This window comes from Anomaloglossus baeobatrachus, chromosome 10, assembly GCF_048569485.1.
Source record: "Anomaloglossus baeobatrachus isolate aAnoBae1 chromosome 10, aAnoBae1.hap1, whole genome shotgun sequence".
Lineage (NCBI taxonomy): Eukaryota > Metazoa > Chordata > Amphibia > Anura > Aromobatidae > Anomaloglossus > Anomaloglossus baeobatrachus.
The window spans coordinates 38,439,325-38,461,504 of NC_134362.1; the positions used below are offsets into that span (position 1 = coordinate 38,439,325).

Here is a 22,180-nt window from a genome sequence, read left to right on the forward strand (position 1 = left end):
ATGTGTGTTTTTTGCATGTTTGTTTCTATTGGTTTTATGCAAATAAAAAGCTGCTTTTAGGCTATTTTCACATGTTGCTTTTTTGCATGTTTTTTTCATTGTTTTATTGTTATTAAAAGCTGCTTTTAGGCTATAGTCACACATGGGTTTTTTTTGCATTTTTTTCATTGGTTTTATGCAAATTAAGGCTATGTGCACATGTTTCTTTTTTATGCTTTTTATTTCATGCGTTTTTCCTTGCAGATTTTAACCATTGAGCAAATATTTTTTGCCCTAAATATGAGGCAACAGGAGAACCATTGTACAAATAATTTGTGCCTTAAGTATGAGGTGACAGGAGAACCACTGAGCAAATAATTTGTGCCTTAAATATGATACAACAGGGGAATCCACTGAGCAAATAATTTGTGCCTTAAATATGATACAACAGGGGAATCCACTGAGCAAATAATTTGTGCCTTAAATATGAGGTGACAGGAGAACCACTGAGCAAATATTTTGTGCCATAAATATGAGACGACAGGAGAACCACTGAGCAAATAATTTGTGCCCTAAATATGAGGCGACAGGAGAACCACTGAGCAAATATTTTGTGCCCTAAATATGAGGTCACAGGAGAACCATTGAGCAAATATTTTGTGCCGTAAATATGAGACGACAGGAGAACCACTAAGCAAATAATTTTTGCCCTAAATATGAAGAGACAGGAGGAGCCATTGAGCAAATATTTTGTGCCGTAAATATGAGGCGACAGGAGAACCACTGAGCAAATAATTTTTGCCCTAAATATGAAGAGACAGGAGGAGCCATTGAGCAAATATTTTGTGCCTTAAATATGAGGCGACAGGAGAACCACTGAGCAAATAATTTTTGCCCTAAATATGAAGAGACAGGAGGAGCCATTGAGCAAATAATTTGTGCCCTAAATATGAGGAGATGGGAGAGCCATTGAGCAAATAATTTATGCCCTAAATAGGAGGCAACAGGAGAATCATTGAGCAAATAATTTGTGACCTATATATGAGGCGACAGGAAAACAACTGAGCAAATAATTTGTGCCCTAAATATGAGGCCACAGGAGAACCATTGAGCAAAGATTTTGTGTCCTACTGAGCAAGTAATTTGTGCTGTAAATATGAGGTGACAGCGAGAACCACTGAGCAAATAATTTGTGCCCTAAATATGAGGCGGCAGAAGAACCACTGAGCAAATAATTTGTGACCTATATATGAGGCGACAGGAGAACCATTGAGCAAATAATTTGTGCCCTAAATATGAGGCAACAGGAGAACCATACAGCAAATATTTTGTGCCCTAACTATGAGGCGACAGGAAAACAACTGAGCAAATAATTTGTGTCATAAATATGAGGTCACAGGAGAACCACTGAGCAAATATTCTGTGACATTTAAAAAGGCCTCACATAATTATTTAGCTGGAAACTCATGGCTAATGAAAACCAAGTCCAAAAAATACTAAGAACTGAAAAAAAACTAGTGTACTGAAAAAAAACTAGTGTAAAAATTAAGCAAAAGCTGCAATTAATTTTTCCACGTAAGTTAAAATTATTTAAAACCGAACAAGAGAATGAAGAATCTTAAATGTTTGAAAAATAACAATAAAATCGATCTACTGAACAATCCGCCACCTCTGCAATGGCATGTTGCACCACCATAAGACCATGAAATCCAATTACTGGCGCAAAGATGATGCCTCTCCCTGACAGACATCTCCACTAAGACCAGTGATGAGTTACACTTCGGGATGACATGTAATTGCAGCACCAGTGTAATCAATCATCAGCGTGGAGCAGCAGGAGATTTCAGAGGTGAGTATATCATTTACTGATAATGTGACACATACAGTTTGCTGCTCTGCGAAAACTCAATGGAAAATTTGCCAGAGCGTTTAAATTTTTCCAAAATACTTTAGGACAAATTAATAAAATGAATTGCACCAGAAGAAGTAACACAAGTGAGATGTTGTTGTATACACTATTTATGAATGTGTCAAAAAAATGGGTAATTTTTTAGCTTTTTTTTAACTCATTTAGTATAAAAGTCTAAGATTAGAGTTACAACAAGGCTGTGGCTCCTGATAGTTGGTACAAATTGTGCAAAATTCTGGCAAACAGGTGCTACAGGCATAACATGCGATTAAGGGGTTGTCCCAAATTCAGAAATTGTCTCTAATAGGTTATTCAGTTTGTGATTAAACATTTTTCTACAATTTCTATAAACCTGAATTACTTATTCTCACTTGTTGTTTTAACATGCCCCTTCCCTTGTTGGATACCCCATCGTGTTGGATGCCCCCTCCCGTGTTGGTTGCACCCATCGTGTTGGATGCTTCTGTCATGTTGGATGCTGTCTCCCCTGTTGGATGCCCCCTCCCGTGTTGGATGCTGTCTCCCGTGTTGGATGCCCCCTCCCGTGTTGGATGCCCCTGTCATGATGGATGCTGTCTCCTGTGTTGGATGCCCCTGTCATGTTGGATGCCCCCGTCGTGTTGGATGCCCCCTCCCATGTTGGATGTCCCCGTCATGTTGGATGCCCTCTCCTGCTGTGGCTCCAACCCCAGCGTCACCCAAGCTTCACCCATTTCAGTGGAGCTGATTCAATCTGGTGTGATAATTTTTGGACAGCTCTGTGCTGCACAATTTTTTTTTCAAATTTTTAAAGCTTTTATGTTGCTTTTCTGCCGTAAAATTGGCCCCAATGTGGCAAAGTGCTGCAATTAGTATTGCTTATTTGAATACAATAATAGAAATTAAAAAATTATTATTATACAATAAGAAAATATCTTCACTGTATTGTGAGGGTTTCTGGAAGTTGACCTGACATCACCGGATCTCAGAGGTCACTGAGCCCGGGGATCACGTGATGGGGATGAGCAAACCACAACAGCGCCGCTCAGAGGCACAATTGATTAAACAAGGTACTGTATTTGAAAAAAAGCCTTCTTTATGAGCTTTACATTGACCACATACATGGCCACTATGCGGAGTAGTGAACCCCCTCTTTAATAGCTGCATTACCACTCGTGGCTGCGTTCACACTCGTGGCTGCGTTCACACTCGTGGCTGCGTTCACACTCGTGGCTGCATTCACACTCGTGGCTGCATTCACACTCGTGGCTGCATTCACACTCGTGGCTGCGTTTACAATCATGGCTGCGTTCACACTCTTTGGCTGCGTTCACACTCATAGCTGCGTTCACACTCAGCGCTCATGCTGAATCCTCTATCCGCAGTGGCCCTGTGACTCTCAGGTCCTTCATTTGATCTTGCAGATAAACAGCTGTTTCACCTAAAAAACCACGCCACCATTTCGATCTTGCAAGTGAAAGAGCCGTTTCCCTTAAAGAATGATTGTTCAAGGAAACAGTAGAGAGACGGCTGCGGCATTGGGCTGCTGCGGTTGAAAGCCACAGCCCTACTGCAGCGTGTGAACGCAGCCTAATTATTTATAAAAGACATATAAAAGGTAGACACGTTCACTCAGAGAAACACAATCCTCCAATTGTTCTCACAACAAGGATGGGCAACAAAAATGCTGAAAGGTCTGAGCGATGAGGCACATCGGGAAAGATCTGAGAAATGTAATACATACGAGTATAGCCGTATAGCCTTGAGGGAAAAAAGAAAAGAAAAATGTAACTGAAACCATTAAATAAGCTGAAGGATGGAATAATATACAAGAATGAAGAGTAGCAGCGCCGTGTAAGGAGCATCCAGTTAAGGCGGTGGAAAGATCAACATCAGGTAATGATTTTGGGCATCTGGGAAAAACATTAGTCCAAATTAAGCTAAACACATAACATAAGCCAAAAGTAAAGAAAAAAAGGGAACAAAAATAGAAAAGGAGAAGGGTCAAATCTATATTTCTAGGTACCTCGCTTTTTCATTCCACTCCCTATTTACCACTCTCCTCTGCTCAACTGTAGACGTCTTCATTTCTATGAGCTCGAAAAAAGCACAAAAACAAAGAACTGACATCAATAAAAGAAAGAAGGAAATAGTTGTAGGATATAAAAATCTATACAAGCGTTTATTACTGGTCTGGAAAAAGAGTTGTACATGGATGGTGGATTTTCTATGATACCATAATTCTCACAAGTCATGTCTTGTAACAGGATATACAGCAATACCCTGCAAATTCCATGGAGAAGTACACGAGACTCAAAGTCAGCCCCATTGTTCTCTCTGTTTCCCACAAGCTATGACATAAATCCTTACCTGCTACTACCTTCTCCAGCGCTGTAGGCAAGTGGCCTCTTTCTCTAGTAAAATGTAGAGGGCAGAAAAGCTAGAGACTAGTGATGAGTGAGCACTAGCATGCTCAGGTGCTCAGTACTCGTAACTAGTGATGAGCGGGCACTACCATGCTCAGGTGCTCAGTACTCGTAACTAGTGATGAGCGGGCACTACCATGCTCGGGTGCTCGATACTCGTAACTAGTGATGAGCGGACACTACCATGCTCGGGTGCTCAGTACTCGTAACTAGTGATGAGCGGGCACTACCATGCTCGGGTGCTCAGTACTTGTAACTAGTAATGAGCGAGCACTACCATGCTCAGGTGCTCAGTACTGGTAAGTAGTGATGAGCGGGCACTACCATGCTCGGGTGCTCAGTACTCGTAACTAGTGATGAGCGGGCACTACCATACTCGGGTGCTCGATACTCGTAACTAGTGATGAGCGGACACTACCATGCTCGGGTGCTCAGTACTCGTAACTAGTGATGAGCGGGCACTACCATGCTCGGGTGCTCAGTACTTGTAACTAGTAATGACCGAGCACTACCATGCTCAGGTGCTCAGTACTGGTAACTAGTGATGAGCGGGCACTACCATGCTCGGGTGCTCAGTACTCGTAACTAGTGATGAGCGGGCACTACCATGCTCGGGTGCTCGGTACTCGTAACTAGTGATGAGCGGGCAATACCATGCTCGGGTGCTCAGTACTCCTAACTAGTGATGAACAGGCACTACCATGCTCGGGTGCTCAGTACTCGTAACTAGTGATGAGCGGGCACTACCATACTCAGGTGCTCAGTACTCCTAACTAGTGATGAACAGGCACTACCATGCTCGGGTGCTCAGTACTCGTAACTAGTGATGAGCGAGCACTACCATGCTCGGATGCTTGGTACTTGTAACAAGAAGTAAATGCTCGGATGGGCACGACTCAAGTATCCGAGTATAATTGAAATCAATGGGGAATGTCCTGGAAAAATTCTGGAGTCCCCCATTGACTTCCATTATACTTGCACCCGACCGATCATCTAACTGCTTGTTATGGGTCCTGAGCACCCGAGCATGGTAGTGCTCACTTATCACTACTAGAGTCAGTAATACGCAGTACCACCACTTCTGTGTCATTATACTTGGTTTAGATGCTGCCTTAAGGGAAATCTGTTAGCAAGCTTTTGCTATGTAATCTGAGAGCAGCATGATGTATTGGCTGAGACATACAATGTATCACTCACTCACTGGTCTGCTTGGTAAAGTTTACAGGGCTGCCAATCAACCAACGAACAAGCACAATGCTTGTTCGTTGGGTGAAATGATCTTTTAGCTTGCTCAAAATATCATCATCCTCGACAACACATTGTACTGTGAAAATAGCTTTTGTTCTGCCAAGAACAATGACACTGATCTCTGGATTGGATCACATCTGAAGCGCGGGCTGTCTGTATAAACAGTCTATTACACAACAGCCAAATGGCAAACATGTTGCCCGTTGGCAGTCGTTTTTTGGTCTACAAGTCTTCCTTGATTAATAATTGCTATGGGAAACTTTAGTTTTCACTGGGGATTGCCTCTAGGGATGGTCAGAAAACAAATCGATGTTTTCAGACCATAGCGCCTAAGGGAGTACATACCAACTCAATGAATACACTGCTCCAAATGATGACAATGACTCGTCTTTAAAAATGAAGGTCCCATTTGAAGAAGGCGATTGTTATAAGTAATTGCTGATGACCAGAGATATTGATCTATTCATAAAGACTTTTATTTGCATCCAATGAGTGGAACCATGAACTTTCATGTATACCCAGGCGGTTCTAAAAATATATATATATATTTGTACTATCTACAGCAGGGGTCTCAAACTCGGCTGGGTGTATGGGCCACACAGAGGAGAAAAATAATTTGGGGAGCCGCATTCTTTGCAGGACAAAGTGACATTTTTATTGGTACCATATATAATATAATTTTTTTTTACACACCTTGGGATCACTGATTTTGAACATTTTTTCACTTGTTTATTATAGCAAACGTGCACATTCTTTGTTTAAATATAACATTTTTTTTTTTTTACATATTATTCCTTTTTTGTAACTACGGTAAGTCTTACAATTAGCACTATATAGAAATTTTGGCCAACATCTTTTAGTAATGTTCCCCATCTTGTAACGTGCCCATCCTTGTCCCCTTGTAGTATTGTGCCCCATCCTAGTCCCCATCCCACAGTAATGTGCTCATCCTTGTCCCCATCCTAAAGTAATGTTCCTCATCCTTGTCCGTATCTTGTAGTAATGTTCCCCATCCTTGTCCCCTTGTAGCAATGTCCCAATCCTATAGTACTGTCCCCATCCTATAGTAATGTCCCCATTCTATAGTAATGTGCCCACCTTGTCCCCATCCTATAGTACTGTCCCATCCTATAGTAATGTCCCCATTCTATAATAATGTGCCCATCCTATAGTAATGTGCCCACCTTGTCCCCATCCTATAGTACTGTCCCATCCTATAGTAATGTCCCCATTCTATAGTAATGTGCCCATCCTAAAGTAATGTGCCCACCTTGTCCCCATCCTATAGTAATGTCCCCAGCCTTATCCCTATTCTATAGTAATGTTTACCATCCTTTTCCCCTTGTAGTAATGTCCCTATTCTGTAGTACTGTCCCATCCTATAGTCATGTGCCCACCTTATCCCCATCCTATAGTAATGTGCTCACCTTGTCCCCATCCTATAGTAATAATGTCCCCATCCAATAGTATTGTGCCCATCTTTGTAATGTCCCCATCCTATAGTAATGTCCCAGCCTTATCCCCATCCCATAGTAATGTGCGCACGTTGTCCCCATACTGTAGTAATGGGTGGGGGTCAGTGGCAGTAGCGGCGGCTTCTGAAAGTGGGCAGTGGCTGTAACTTACCGATCGCTCTCCTCAGCTTCCACAGGCGCTGGAGTGAAGCTGAGGGGGCGGTCTCCGGCCCCAGATCCACAGTGATTGGAGAGATTGGTCACAAGGCCGGTCTCTCCAATCAGAGCTGGGGGCGGGTGAAACAGAGGTCACCCAGCTCCAGCCAATGATCGGTGCTACAGCTGCACTGATCTTGGCTGGATTTCAATGTTTCAGCAATTACAGTGGCTGTGATTGGCTGAGTGGCGTTCGTCAGCCAATCACAGCCTCCATAGGTCCGGGGAGGAGACACCACCCCTCCTGAGGTCAGGCAGAGGTCCCCTCCTCTTCGAATCTAAGGTACTTGCAAAGCGATCACAGCCACCGGGGCCGCGATTTTGCCATGACGTACTGGGTACGTCATGGGTCCTTAAGTACCAGGGAGCTATGACGTACCCAGTACGTCATAGGTCGCTAAGGGGTTAATGCGCCGTTCTTAACACACACACACAAAATAAAACCACCATTCTTCTCACCTGTGCCGCGTTCCCTCGGCTGCCTCACCTCTGCTTCGTGCGGCCCCCAGGCCTGTGCCCCTGTTCACTATCGCGGCAGGTGCCGCAGACCCTGTCTGCGCTTTATGTCAGATGATTGTATTGCCGGCGCGTGAGCGCAGCACCCGCAATACATTTGTGATGCCCTGGACCCCAGGGGTCACAGGTAACAACACCTACCACATTACACAGACACCCCCATCCCTTGTGAGGACACATCAGTCACCCGAAAGGGAGACCTGATGCCTTCCTCAGGGCCAGTAGGGCACACCAGGTGGGCGGAGTCAGGCGGAAAGGCATGCCCACCGAGGAGACTACTGTCCTGATGCTGGAAATACAGTCAGTTTGAGTTGTAGAGTGACAGTGACAGGAGGTGTAAAGGAGCAGAACTGTCAGGGACCCGGGTTGGAGCCTGGGATCCCCGTAACGTCAGGCAGGCAAACGATGGTGGCCGCCTGCAGTAGTACCGGTACAGCAACCGGCGGAACCTTAGGGACCGGGCCAGGGTTGGAGCCCGCCGGCCCTGAACCGGGGAGTCAACTGTTTACCAGAGCACCAGAAACCGGGTACTCAGACCCCGTCCTAGCTTAGAAGCCACTGAGTATAGGCAAATTAACTGATTGCAGTCTGGACCTCACGGGTTCATCCTCACCCAAAGTCCCGAAAGAAGGCAAAAGCCCACCGATGCCAGGTGAGAGCCACCGCCAAGGGCCAAACATCCGACGGGCCAGCGCCTGCGGGCAACCGAGGGCTCCTCCGGCAGCTCAACGCCGGGGAGCGGGCTACCACTGCCCAGGCAGGGGAGCCAACAGTTAAACAAGAGGTGCAAGGGAAAGGGGCCACCATCAGCCTCACAAGGGACACAAGCAGCCGGCTGCGGGACTCGACCAGATCCGAACTTTGGTTTACCAGTGACTGAGTGTGAATTAATCGTGAGTACACCAGTGCCATCCGGGCACGACACTGCTTCGCAGCACGGCACCCTGAACCCCGACAACAACACCGTTGCCAGTCCCTCCCAACCGGGACACACCGCCCCTACCCACGGAGGCGCTAACATCTAGGCTGCGGCCGCAACACCGATCCCGGGAATACCCTTCACTCCAGCCGCAGCGGTGGTGCATCCCATCACCACGACCCGTGGGTGGCGTCACGACCCGTACAACGACAACGCGGCCCTTGGCTGCGGACCTCGTTCCACACCACCACCCCACTGCCTCCCCTTAACAGAGCGACGTGACCCCCGGTCCGGAGGCGCTCGAGCCACTGACAACCCGAGCCCGGACCTCGAGCGGCTCGGCCCGAGCAGTCGAGAAGCGGCCGGGCCCCTCTCAGGGCGGTACACATTCATCTGACATAAAGCGCAGACAGTGGCTGCGGCCCCTGCACCGGCCGCGATAGTGAACAGGGACATGGGCCTGGGGGCCGCACAAAGCCGCCTGAGGGGCCGCATGCAGCCCGCGGGCCGCGTGTTTGAGACCCCTGATCTACAGAATCCATTGCATTTTAACGGTAAAAGATAATTACCGTGTAACTCTCCTTGTAAAAAGATGGCCACGCACATTTTAGTGGAACCTTTTGTTTTAAGGGGAAATTAATAATCTGGCATCTTAAAACCAAAGGCCAAAGATTTTGCTCTCAGAAAAGATCAGTGTCTGTCAGAAGATCAACACCAAAACATGCATGCCCAATCAATCTGAGCATACATGTTTATACGAGGGTTAAGAGGGGGCTGCTAATTAAACTGAATGGGCAGCTTTAATTTCAGACAAAAGTTAAAAATGTGGATAATCCCTGTTTTAAAAGGTTCCTTTATCAGTATTTTTTAAAGTCCCTATTAGAAAAGAGCCTGATAATATATGCTTTAATGACAAGCCCTATTCTAGACTGTCACAATGTCACTCTGGGTAGTGAGGTTCAAGGGGCTCATATGCTGTTCCTCCCACTAGAGGACCCTAGACTATCCCTGTACTCTGGGTTACCCCTAATGGTGGAGATGTTGGAGTCCTGTGCTTGAGTAAAGCTAATCTGTTCCCCCCTTCACCCAGGAAAGGAAGGGGCAGAAGTGTGAAACACAGATAAGATAGGTATAATAGAAACTCTGTCACACCTCAGTGCACACTCTCAGGAACAAACAGTAAGAAACTAAAGCATAAAAGCAAGAGAAGTAATGCAGCAACAAAAAGGACAACAAGGGTTAACACCACAACCTCACACAACAATAATGTAGCAACCACCAGTAAACCTGGATAAATCCACCTCTCCAGTCCAGTATAGACAAGCTATAGCTGGCACTAATGCAAGAGTCCAGCCAGTATATATATGAGGTGAGGAAATCTTAAATCCAACGGCCAATGATTTTACTCTCAGGAAAGATCAATGTCTGTCAGAAGCTCAGTTCTTTCTTCCAATCACCAACACATGCATGTCCGATCAAACTGAGCATCCATGTTAATAGGACGGCTAAAGGTGGGATGCTAATGAAACTGAATGGGAAGCTTTAGTTTCAGGCAAAAGTTAAAAATGTGGATAATCCCTGTTTTAAAAGTTTCTTTTATCGGTATTTTTTAATGTCCCTATTAGGAAAGAGACCAATAATATATGTTTTAATGACAAGTATATAGTATAGTAGACTACCACAATGTCACTGTGGGATAGTGAGGGACAAGTGTTCCTCACGCTAGAGGACCCTAGACTATGTCTGTACTCTGGATTACCCCTAATGGTGGAGATGCCAGAGTCCTGTGTCTTACTAAACCCCTGAGTAAAGCTAGTCTGCTCCCCCCTCCACCCAGGGAAGGAAAGGGCAGAAGTGTGAAACACAGATAAGACAGACAGAGATAACAGAAACTTAGTCACACTGCACACTCTCAGGGACAAACAGTAAACAACTAGAAGGAAAAGCAAGAAAAGTAATGCAGCCACAAAAGGACAAGAGTTAGCACCACTATAATAATATAGCAACCACCAGTAAGCCTGAATAAATCCACCTCTCCAGGCCAGTATAGACAAGCTATAGCTGTCACTAATGCAAGAGTCCAGCCAACATATATATGAGGTGAGTGAATATGATTAAAGAAGATTAACAAGCAGCTCAGCAGAGATTAACTCTTGCCAGCCTGCCTATGAACTACAGGTCTTTGATTTGACACCCGAATCTCCCTGTGCTGATCACAAACATCAGGGAAGATAGGCAGAGTGCAGGAATCTGAAGTTTCCCCAGATCATGACAGTTGTTGATGCTTGCAAAAAACCTCCTTGTGACATACACTCTCCAAACTTTACTCCTAGCTCTACAAAAGGAGTTACCATAGCCAGGACTTGACAAGTGCTAGCCATCCTGATTCCCCACAACTCTATTCCTTTACTCCTATTCAAGTTGTTGCCAAATGTTGATGCTTCACATAGACAGCTTGATTACAACTGAACATTTGCTGCCAAATTAGTCCAGAGATTACAGATAATTGTTGGGGGTGGAGACCTTGTGATTAGCTTATTGTCAGGAGGGCTCATTAAAGTGATTAATCTTGCACTTCCTTAAAGGGAAAAAGTCAGTACATTCACACATATGGAAGTATTTGTATGGATTCATAGGCAAATGATACTTTTTTTCCCCAAAAATCTAATGTGCTAGTCATGAGAAATCTAGTTTAGCACTTGTATATAAAACTGTCTGAAAGTGCACTGGGGTGTGTAATCTTGGAAGAAGCGGTGTAAGGACAGGAAGTCTTGGTCCAAACATCTTGGAGAACTAACCACAGATCTGTTGCTTGTGTAATTCCAGGTAGACTGGATGATGTTGAGATCAGGGCTCTGTGGAGACCGGATCATCACCTCCAGTCACCACCACCTCCTTGTTCTTCTTACACTTGCAGAGTTTAGAAAGAACTCGTCAGGAAGTCTTGGTCCAAACATTCTGGACAACTAGCCACAGATCTATGGATGTTGCATATGTAATTCTGTAATTCCAGGTAGACTGGATGATGTTGAAATCAGCGCTCTGTTGGGACCGGATCATCACCTAGGAAGAACTTGGCAGGAAGTCTAAAGCGGGCTTTACACACTACGATATATCTAACGAGATGTCGGCGGGATCACGTCGTAAGTGACGCACATCCGGCATCGTTAGTGATATCGTAGCGTGCGACAGCTATGAACGAGCAGAAATACTCACCTTCTCGTTCATCGTTGACACGTCGCTTTTCTAAAAATCGAAGGTCCGGTTGTTCATTGTTCCCGAGGCAGCACACATCGCTCTGTGTGACACCCCGGGAACGATGAACACAGCTTACCTGCGTCCCGCCGGCAATGCGGAAGGAAGGAGGTGGGCGGGATGTTTACGTCCCGCTCGTCTCCGCCCCTCCGCTTCTATTGGGCGGCTGCTGTCTGACGTCGCTGTGACGCCGAACGTCCCTCCCCCTTCAGGAAGTGGATATTCACCGCCCACAACGAGGTTGTTTGGAAGGTAAATGCATGTGACGGGTGGGGGTGTTACAACATTGTGCGACATGGGCAAGAAATTGCCCGTGCCGCACAAACGATGGGGACAGGTGCGATCGCAAATGCCATCGCACGATAAATTGTAACGTGTAAAGCAGCCTTTAGTCCAAACCTTTTGGAGAACTAACCACACAGCGTTCTGTGGGGGCCAGATCATCACCTCCAGTCACCACGAACTCCTCCTCCTCCTCCTCGTTCTTCTTACACTTGCAGAGTTTAGAAGTAACTCAGCAGGAAGTCTTAGTCCAAACATTTTGGAGAACTAACCACAGATCTGTGGATGTTGCTTATTTAATCCCAGGTGGACTGGATGATGTTGACATCAGGGCTCTGAGGGGGATCATCACCTTCAGTCACCACCTCCTCCTTGTTCTTTTTTATGCTGAAGATCATTCTGACATTGGCTATATGTTTAGGGTCTTTGTCCAGCTACAGAATAAATTAGGAGCCAATCAGAAGCCTTCCTGATAGTATTGCATGTTGGATGAGTGTCTGACTGTATTTCTCAGCAATGAAGAAAATAAGAAATGGTCAACATTGAAGACTATTGAGGCCATTGTCAGCCAAGGAAACTTAGTGCATGTTATTGACGACACATCATGTTATGTCTTCTTGAAATTGTAAGATGTCCAGCAGTGCCATCAGCCCAGAACTAAGAAAAAAACAAGGATAAAAAGTGGAAAAACGTCCGCGCTGCTGTGCCAATAAAGAGTTAATTCCAAATAAGAGCAATGCAGGGTAGTTTATTCTACGCGTTTCGGAGATAACCCCTCTCCTTCATCAGGAAATCCACCAAAATTTAAATTGTAAGATGTCCAGCAGTGTCATCAGTCCAGAATTAGCAGCTTTGAGTGGCATCAGCTACATGCATCTATTGATCAGAGAAGTCTTCATGAAAGAGTTGCGTCCACATAGCATACCTTCTAAATGGAAACATACCCAAAAAGTGACTCAGCTATACCTGAAAACATAGGAACCAGGATGTAGAAAATGGCTGCAGATGATGTGCTTCAGGAAACCAAAATATGACGTATTTGTCTGTAACAGAAGGCAGTTTGTTCTTAAAGGGCTGGAGAGCGACCAATAATGAGGGTCTGTAGGAACAGTCAAGCATGGTTGAGGATCCTGCAAGTTTGGAAAATGGAATTGGGGATTTGGACAGAGTTAATGCTGAGAAATCCAGGTAGATGTTTATCCATCATGTAAAATCATCAGGAATTGGCTCTAGGACAATGATCCCAAACAAACCGCAAATGTCAGGAAGAAGAACAAAGAGTCCTGGAAGTGATGATCCGGTCCCCATGGAGCCCTGATCTTATATCATCAAGTCTGTGTGAGATTATATGAAGATACAGAGAGATTTGTTCAAACCTTATATACAGAAGATCTGGGGTCAGTTCTCTGAGATGTTCGGAACAGACTACCTGCTGAGCTTCTCCAAAAACTGCGTGAAGGTAGTGTACCTAGAATATATACAATACTGTATATATTAAAGGTTATCTAACACCACTGCCATATCACATATATATATATATATATATATATATATATATATATATAAAATATATAAATGTAGGAGAATTGGGATCCGGCAAAAAGATGAAATTTCACCAGAATTGTAAAAAACTTCTTCTTTATTTATCCATTATGTCATATAAAAGTATAAGGAACTCCAATCAAATAATAGCACTCCAGCAAGTGACTACATGTTTCAGCACTATGTGCCTTCTTCTTGTTTGTTACAGTACATTGTTTGACTATTGTTTTCCGGGTGTTTCTTACATTGTTTGACATTATAAAGTAAATAGCGTGTGGACGATATATTATATATATATACAGTATATATATATATCATTTATATATATACTGTATATATATATATATATATATATATATATATCGTCCAGACACCATGTACTTTCCTCAATTTTTTCTTCTTCATTCTCATGTATATTAATTATTAAATTGTTGAAATTATACGGTACATAAGGGTGATAAATCCAGGCTACGCCGGTGCGATGCACAAGGACATCAGTATGTAATTAGTAGAAAGTTTAACAAATGTGTTTTTAGTTAAAAAAATATGATCTGAGCTGCATACGGTAGAATACTGGACATATAGGATCCATATGACCTCCTACTATTTCAATGAATATTAAACAAGCCAAACACCGGGTGAAGCTTTGGCGAAACACCTCGATCCCATCCAACCCCAGGAGTCTATGCCGGTACAGTAAGGATCCTACACCTCTCTTTTCTAGAGATGTTTTTATTCCAATACTTAGAGATTTGTATTTCAGCAACAGAAATGGAGAAACGTCTCTGCCTTCCAACTACAACCTCTACACCGCCTATAGCTCAAGTCCTTTTAATTGTCAGAAGTGACTCGTATGACCCTTTCATTGCTCAATTATGATCCAAGTATCAGGCAGACAATCTGCCACACGTTTCCAGCGTAAATGGTTGTCTGCTTCCAAAGTTTCGTAATGTCAAGGTTGAAAGAAGTCAATCACGTTCAATCTAAAAGCTAACATGTTGATCCAGAGAAAGACAAAAACCCATGATTTAGATGCTGATTGCCCCATATTAGGGGAAAATTCCTTCACATGGCAAACAGATTATTTCCTTTAATCAATGTCATACAGTAAACAATCCATAGTCTCACTGTTCTTACAATAAAGAATCCATGGAGTCTCGCTAGTTGCACAGTAAATAATATTTAGTGTCACTGCTGTTATAATAAACAATATATAGTCTCACTGCTCTTACAATAAAGAATTTATAGTCTCACTGCTCTTACAATGAAGAATCCATTATCTCACTGCTCTTACAATAAATAATCAGTTTTCTCACTGCTCTTATAATAAACAATCCATAGTCCCACTGCTCTTACCATAAATAATCCATATTCTCCCTATTTGCACAGTAAATAATATTTAGTGTCACTGCTGTTATAATAAAGAACACATAGTCTTACTGCCTCTTATAATGAAGAATCCATGGTCCCACTGTTTGCACAGTAAATAATCCATAGTCTCACTAGTCTTACAAAAGGAATTCATATTCTTACTGCTCTTAAAGTAAACAATGCATAGTCTTACTACTTGCGCAGTAAAGAATTTTTATTCTCACTGCTCTTACAATAAAGAATCCATAGTCTCACTTCTTGTACAGTAAAGATTGTATAGTCTAAAGGGTGCTTTACACGAGACGATCTATCGTGCGATGCATCGTCGGGGTCACGGTTTTCGTGACGCACATCCGGCATTGCTTGCGACGTCGGGCTGTGTGACACCTCCGAGCGACGCAGTATCGCTCACAAATCGTGAGTCGTGTACTCGTCGCTCGGTTTCATAATCTCGTTTAATTAAAATGGCGCCGGTTGCTCATCGTTCCCGGGGTAGCACACGCCGCTCCATGTGACACCCCGGGAACGATGAACAGCAGCATACCTCCGTCCCGCGGCACCCGCCGGCTATGCGGAAGGAAGGAGGTGGGCGGGATGTTTACGTCCCACTCATCTCCGCCCCTCCACTTCTATTGGCCGGCCGCTGTGTGACGTCGCTGTGACGCCGAACGTCCCTCCCCCTTTAGGAAGAGGATGTTCGCCGCCCACAGCGACATCACACAGCAGGTAAGTGCATGTGACGGGGGTTAACGACTTTGTGCGCCACGGGCAACTAATTGCCCTTGACGGGGGCAGGTACGATCGATCGTGTAATTGCACAATAGATCGTACCGTGTAAAGCAGGCTTAAGTGCTTGCACAGTAAAGAATAAATAGTCTAAGTGCTCATACAGTAATGAATCCATAGCCTCACTGCTCTTACAATGAAGAATTCATAGTCTCACTCCTCTTACAATGAAGAATTCATAGTCTCCCTGATTGCACAGTAAAGCATCTATAGTCTAAAGGGGGCTTTACACGCTGCGACATCGCTAATGCGGAGTCGTTGGGGTCACGGAATTTGTGACGCACATCCGGCCGCATTAGCGATGCCGTTGCGTGTGACACCGATAAGTGATTTTGCATCGTTGCAAAAGCGTGCAAAATCGCTAATCGGCGACATGGGGGTCCATTCTTAAAAATCGTTACTGCAGCAGTAACGAAGTTGTTCCTCGTTCCTGCGGCAGCACACATCGCTCCGTGTGACGCCGCAGGAACGAGGAAGCTCCCCTACCTGCCTCCCGGCTGCTATGCAGAAGGAAGGAGGTGGGCGGGATGTTACGTCCCGCTCAGCTCCGCCCCTCCGCTGCTATTGGGCGGCGGTTCAGTGACGCTTCAGTGACGTCGCTGTGACGCCGCACGGACCGCCCCCTTAGAAAGGAGGCGGTTCGCCGGTCACAGCGACGTCGCCGGACAGGTAAGTATGTGTGACGGCTCTGGGCAATGTTGTGCGGCACGGGCAGCGATTTGCCCGTGTCGCGCAACAGATGGGGGCGGGTACCCACACTAGCGATATCGAGACCGATATCGCTGTGTGTAAAGTAGCCTTAAGTGCTCATATAGCAATTAATCCATAGCCTCATTGCTCTTATAACGAATAATTCATAGTCTCCCTGCTCTTACAGTAAATAATCCACAGTCTCACTGCTTGCACAGTAAAGAATCTTTAGTCTCACTGCTCTGACAAAAAAAATAATCCATAGGCTCATTGCTCTTACAATATTGAATCCATAATCTCACTGCTCTTACAATAAAGGGTAAAAAAAAATAAGAAGATAGTGTGCACACACTTAGAATTAAAAGAATGGGGGAGGTGCTAGTGTAAGAGGATCAAAAATCCCTGAAAAATCAAACATAAATAACACTGCACTCTCAAAAATGAATAAAGATATAACTCTTTTTCTCAATGCTAATAGATTTTTAATACAGAAGACAAGATAGCAATAAATGAAAGACATGTGACAATTGTGACCATAACGTTTCGGTTCTCCAGGACCTTGATCACATTAATCTTACAATAAAGGGAACAGTTTCACTCCTCTTACAATAAAGAATCCATAGTCTCACATCTTGTACAGTAAAGAATCCATAGTTTAAGAATCCATAGTCTAAGTGCTCGCACAGTAAATAATCCATAGTCTAAGTGCTTGTACAGTAATGAATCCTTAGCCTCACTGCTCTTACAATAAAGAATCCATTGTCTCACATCTTTGATGATGAATAAACTTTTCCTCCTCTTTCACTCGGATAAGCGGCATCAATGTGCCACTGGCCTGCACTGTGTCATCATTGGTGCTGCAGGCAAAAGGCAACTTTTCTTTTGCAGCATCGAAGGGAGTGCAGGGAAACTGAATCCGGCAGAATCCAGAGGAAACCTTGCTAATTTAAGAGCAGCACTTACAAGTTCTATTGAAAAGAGCTTGTAATTGCTACACTCCTTGCCTAGGAAACCATCCACCACTGCAATATTTCAGCCTTTAGCTGGTTCCTAAACATGGGGTGCAGTGCTTACAACCTGTTTCCAATAAAACTAACCTTGGCAATAAACAGTAATCTATAGCAATTAAAATTTCCTCTATTCTCGAGAACGAAGAGGATTTTTAATAAGAAGTAAATTGCAAAGATTCTTGTTTTTACGGAAACATGCAATTTTTACCCATTTAATATATTGAGAATAATCCTTTAAAGGGCTTGTCCACTACTCTGACAGCCTCTTTTCAATTACATTATTCCCCCATGTAAAATATAAAAACAGCCTGTACTCCGCTCCAGTGCCTGTGCCATTCCAACGACGTCAGTATTAGGTCTCCTGGGGCTCAATTGACGTTGTTATGTCACGTGAGTGCCACAGTAAAGCACTCTCACTTCCTTCGGATGAAATTCACATCTGGAAGAAGTGAGAACTGCTGCTTCTTTCCGGATGTCAGAATCCGCCACTAATGCAAGGATCCTGTGGAACAAGTCAGGGGAGCCTCAGGATACCCGGCACCAATGGCTCTAGAATGGCGATGAGTATAGGCTGTTTTTAGGTCCGTGATACATTACTATGAGTTTTTAGCTCCACTTTACAATGTCAGGGGAGTCTCGGGATACCCGGCACCGAGGGAGCTGGAACAGTAATGAGCATAGACTGTTTTATTTCCATAGTTGAATATAGTAATTGAGAAAGGGTTATCTAAGTAGTCGACAACCCCTTTAACTATAGTTTTTTATTAGTTTTTGGCTGTGCTTTCATCCCCTGTATGGATGAATATCGGACGTAAATACCTAAAATCATTACCTAATTGGAAAGAACCGAGAAGATTGAGCTCCACGATCCATTACTATAAGTTTGTAATTCCACTTTCCAATGTCAGGGGAGCCTCAGGACACCCGGCACCGAAGGAACCGGAATGGTACCAGCAATGAGTATAGGCTGTTTTTTGTTTCACATGGTGGAATATAGTAATTGAGAAAGGGTTATCCAAGGAGTCAACATTGACAACCCTTTATAAGTAGAGTGTTTTTTGAGCTTTTTGGCTGTGCCTTCATCCTTTGTATGAATTAATATTCTACATAAATGAGTAAAATGATCTAATTGAAAAGAACCGAAAAGATTGCGCTCTGTTTTTAATACCTGTGTGTTTGTAGCTCCACGTTACGATGTCAGGGGAGCCTCGAGATACTCTGCACCGAGGGAGCTAGAACGGTGTCTGCAATGAGTATAGGCTGTTTTTTTTTTTTTTTACATGATGGAATATAGTAATGGAGAAAGGGTTATCCAAGTAGTCAACAACCCCTTCAACTATTGTGTTTTTTTGAGCTTTTTGGCTGTGCCGTCATCCCCTGTATGAATTAATATTGTACGTAAATACCTAAAATCATTACCTAATTGTAAAGAACCATGAAAATTCAGCGCCATGATCCATTACTATGAGTTTGTCGCTCTAATTTGCAATGTCAGGGGTGCCTTGGGATACCTAGCATCGATGGCGTTGAAACAGCAAATATTCTGTTTTTTGATCCTTTAGTATGAGAATGTAGCTCTACTTTACAATATCAGGGCAGCCTCGGGATACTCGGCACTGACGGAGCTGGAACAGTGCTGGCAATAAGTGTAGGCTGTTTTTTATTACATGGTGGAATATAGTAATTGAGAAAGGATTATCCAAATAGCTGACAACCCCTTTAACTACAGTGTTTTGTGAGCTTTCGGCTGTGCCTTCATCACCTGTATAAATGAATATTGTATGTAAACACCAAAAATCATTACCTAATTGGAAAGAACCGAGAAGATTGAGCTCCGTTATCAATAACTATGAGTTTGTAGCACTACTTTACAATGTCAGGGGAGCCTTGGGATAACCAGCACCGACGGCGTAGGAACGGCAATGAGTATACCCTGTTTTTTGATCCATTACTATGAGTTTATAGCTTCACTTTACTATGTGAGGGGAACCTCAGGATACTCAGCACCAAGGGAGCTAGAACGGTGCCGGCAATGAGTATAGGCTGTTTTTTCTTTTACATGGTGGAATATAGTAATTGAGAAAGAGTTATCCAAGTAGCCGACAATTTTTTTAACTCCAATGTTTCTTGAACTTTCTTCTGTGCTGTCATCCCTTGTATGAATTAATATTGTACGTAAATACCTACAATCATTACCTAATTGGAAAGAACCCAGAAAATTGAGCTCCGCAATCAATAACTATGAGTTTATAGCTCCACTTTACAATGTCAGGGGAGCCTCGGGATACCCAGCACCGACGGCATTGGAACGGCGTTGAGTATATCCTGTTTTTCGATCCATTACTATGAGTTTATAGCTCCACTTTGCTATGTCAGGGGAGCCTCGGGATACTCGGCACCAAGTGAGCTAGAACGGTGCCGGCAATGAGTATAGGCTGTTTTGTTTTTTTTACATGGTGGAATATAGTAATTGAGAAAGAGTTATCCAAGTAGCCGACAATTCTTTTAACTTTAGTGATTCTTGAGCTTTCGGCTGTGCCGTCATCCTCTGTATGAATTAATATTGTACGTAAATACCTACAATCATTACCTAATTGGAAAGAAACGAGAAGATTGAGCTCCGTGATCAATAACTATGAGTTTGTAGCTCCAATTTACAATGTCAGGGGAGCCTCGCGATACCCAGCACTGAAAGAGCTGGAATGGTGATGAATATATACGTAAATACCTAAAATCATGACCTAATTGGAAAGAACTGAAAAAATTGAGCTCCGCGATCAATAACTATGAGTTTGTAGCTCCAATTTACAATGTCAGGGGAACCTTGGGATACCCGGCACCAAGAAAGCTGGAATGGCGATGAGTATATACGTAAATACCTAAAATCATTACCTAAATAGAAAGAACCGAGAAAATTGAGCTCCGCGATCAATAACTATGAGTTTGTGGATCCAATTTACAATGTCAGGGGAGCCTTGGGATACCCGGCACTGAGGGAGCTGGAATGGTGATGAGTATATACGTAAATACCTAAAATCATGACCTAATTGGAAAGAACTGAGAAAATTGAGCTCCGCGATCAATAACTATGAGTTTGTAGCTCCAATTTACAATGTCAGGGGAACCTTGGGATACCCGGCACCGAGAAAGCTGGAACGGCGATGAGTATATACGTAAATACCTAAAATCATTACCTAAATAGAAAGAACCGAGAAAATTGAGCTCCGCGATCAATAACTATGAGTTTGTGGCTCCAATTACAATGTCAGGGGAGCCTCGGGATACCCGGCACTGAGGGAGCTGGAATGGTGATGAGTATATACGTAAATACCTAAAATCATGACCTAATTGGAAAGAACTGAGAAAATTGAGCTCCGCGATCAATAACTATGAGTTTGTAGGTTCTCTTAAACTTTTCTGTTGTCCAGAAAACTGTGCCGTTATTAGTCATCCAGAGTGCACTGCTGGCGATCATTACAGATGAAGCTATCAGTCTCTCTCATACCCATTAGTGTGACAAGATGGGACAAAGAGCCTACGCCATGAGCTCGTGCCTCCCCTTTGAGAATTACACAATGTCAGGGGGAAAGAAAAAAAGCCTTTGGATTCGTCCTGTCCCAGAGTTAGCGACGTTGACAAATAGAAGATGAAGTCGCGCAGAGGCTGCTCCCTCCTCGCAAGGTGACACCGAGATAATTGGGAATTGATGAAGATGAGGCTGAGGCTTGACCATCTGTGCTTCAAAAATTACAGAATTGGATGCAAATTTTGCATTTGCAGAATGAAATGAACAGCAGGAAGCCGCAAGCTCGGTCACTGGTTACGCCGGTGACGCGGAAGCCGAGCTCTTCGTCATCTAAGTTAGAAAACCTCAGTCTTAAATTTACCTTTCTGAAGCCCCTGATTCTGTCTGGTCTCGTCACCACTTGCATGTCTCTCTCACATGGCCTTGCGCTGTTAGTGACCACAGCTTCCTCTATTTCTTACCGGCAGCCCACCCCCTGCGCCTGCAACAATGACATCCTGAGAGTGCCAGGAAGCGTGAAACAAAGAGAAAGGAGGGGAGCAGCAGCACCGAGTGTCAGCGGCCCAAACATCCTGCCGCTACCATGCTCCTACACCCCAATATGACCCCCCCCCCCCATAAACCATTATTAATACTGCACCAAATGGAGCTGTCTTCCCAGCAGTACAGTCCCCGAGCGATGCTCTCAGGGGGGACATTGCGATATAGTAGATTAATAATAATCGCTTCTTCCAGCCACATATGCATTATCTCAAGCTATGAGCGTTTCTTCACTGGCAGTACAATTCAGAACCATTTGTTGATCTCATCTTATGGATATGTTTTAGTAAGTGGACATTTTTGAATCTTTATATATACTGTATAGATATATATATACAGTACAGACCAAAAGTTTGGACACACCTCCTCATCTCTAGAACAACTGTTAAGAGGAGACTTTGTGCAGCAGCCTTCATGGTAAAATAGCTGCTAGGAAACCACTGCTAAGGACAGACAACAAGCAGAAGAGACTTGTTTGGGCTAAAGAACATAAGGAATGGACATTAGACCAGTGGAGATCTGTGCTTTGGTC

The 22,180-nt window shown here is 43.9% G+C and overlaps 1 protein-coding gene across 1 annotated transcript in view; it reads right to left on the minus strand.

Moving 5' to 3' along the window:
• The window catches only part of SIPA1 (signal-induced proliferation-associated 1), a 134,967-nt gene extending 113,406 nt beyond the window's left edge, over positions 1-21,561 (minus strand). The window contains exon 1 of the mRNA XM_075326200.1: positions 21,470-21,561. The gene's annotated coding sequence lies outside the window, so the exon portion shown is untranslated. The remainder of the gene's footprint in view (positions 1-21,469) is intronic.
• Positions 21,562-22,180: the final 619 nt, after the last annotated feature.